Genomic DNA, 1,931 nt, shown 5'->3' with positions numbered 1-1,931 from the left:
CCCCAGCCCCTCTCCGTGACTGGACCCCAGGGGGAGGGTTCCCCAGGGAGGCCCAGTACCCAGGCTTTCCACCAGGGAGTGCTAACACCTGGGATGGCTGGCTGGCTGCCTGGAGACTCAGGTTACCTGGGGTGCCCACGTGGGGTGAGGGGAAGCAGAGGCTGGGACCAGAAACCCTCACTCCTGTGTCCTGCAGACACGCCCAGGCTGGAGGGGCCAGGATTTGGGCCCCAGGCTTTATGGAGATGTTTATAGGGTGGGAGCAGCTGGTGCCAAACCACAGGACACCCTCGGGGGAGGAGCTGAGTCCACATGTGTCCTGAGTGGAGAAGGGGAGAGGCAGCAGTCTGAGTGGATGGAGTCTACCAGGGAGCCAGGCTGCCACCAAAAACAGCCCCTACCATTAGGGACCCAGGGGCGAGTGAAGGGGAAACAGGAAGGCCACCAGGGCTGACATTGGCATGGTGCTTCGTGGGGCAGAGGCAGAGGGGATGGACTGACCAAGATGGGAGGGACCCCTTCTCCATAGCACCTCCATACCAGCCCTTCTTGGGGCAGCTCTGGGTCCCCAAGGGCTGATAAAGCATCCAAGGGTGACCAGTCTCACCTCATTCCTCAGTTGGCCACCCTGGGTGCGGTCCTGGAAAGGGTCCAGCATGGGGATTCACTGCCAGCGGGAGCTGGGCAAGCAGGACACCATGCTCCTGAGGGGCAGGACTGGGTACCTGGATACAAGGTCGAACCGGCCTCCAGCCAGTCAAGGAGCCAGAGGGGAGGTGTGGACCCTACTGAGGCTGAAAATAGTCATTAGGGCCTGTGGGGGTGTAAATGGGGGGAAGGAAATAGGTCATTAACCCATTAGGAGTTGATAAGGGAGTGAGTCACAGGAGTGATGGGGGGTGGAGAGCCATGCTGAGGGCCTTGGGAGTGGATCTGCCCTGGCCCCAGCTCGAGGTCTTTGGCTGGGGGCAGGCATAGAGCTGGGGCGTCCCAGTCCCTACCTGTGTCTGTCTCTGTATCATCATAGAATTCAGGGTCACCTAGTTCAGCTCTCCTGCTTTACAGGTAGGAAATTGAGGTCCAGTCAGGGAGGTACTTGCCTGAGAGTCACACATCAAATCCCAGCAGACCCAAGTAGTCTGAATGCCAACCCCGGGCTCTCCCATCACACCCTGGGGTCTCTAGCTCTCCCTTTTGGGCCTGAGACAGAGACTGATTCTGTGTGTTCATCTCTGTGTGTGTGCAGTTGTGTTGGAGGAAGGGGAGAGATCATGTCTGAGTGAAGGGAGGGCTGGGGCTGAAGGCGGGAGACCTGGGCAGCATCCACTGGCCAGCTGTGGGACCTCGAGGTACCCCCTCCCCGAATCTTGTGCTACACGTGCCACCCTCTGTTCTGCTCTTCCCTCCATCTGGCCTCCCTTTCACCCCATCTTGGTTTCTCTGGGTGCCTCCCTCCCTCCCAGCTCCACCCATCCAGTCATCCCCATTAGGGAGAAACTGAGGCTAGGATGGAATGACTCCCAGGGGCCACCTCCAGGGCAAGGGAGGAGCCCTTCAGGTGTGACGCCCAGGTCCCCTGCTGGCCCCTACAACAGTCACACAGACACACTCATACACTCACTCACATTCATACATAACACACACACAAAATTATGCACACATTCATATACACGCACTCACACTCATACACATACACCCACATTCATACACACGCATTCACACTCATACACATACACCCACATTCATACACATGCACTCACACTCATACACATACACCCACATTCATATACTCACATTCATACACACGCATTCACACTCATACACATACACCCACATTCATACACTCACACATTCATACACACACACTCACACTCATACACACGTACTCACATTCATACACACCCACATTCATACACTCACATTCATACACA

The sequence above is a fragment of the Petaurus breviceps genome, unplaced genomic scaffold, assembly GCF_028583685.1.
Source record: "Petaurus breviceps papuanus isolate PSGF00001 unplaced genomic scaffold, PetGlider_PUasm1.0 185, whole genome shotgun sequence".
NCBI classification, from domain to species: domain Eukaryota; kingdom Metazoa; phylum Chordata; class Mammalia; order Diprotodontia; family Petauridae; genus Petaurus; species Petaurus breviceps.
This window is presented reverse-complemented; position numbering follows the sequence as displayed.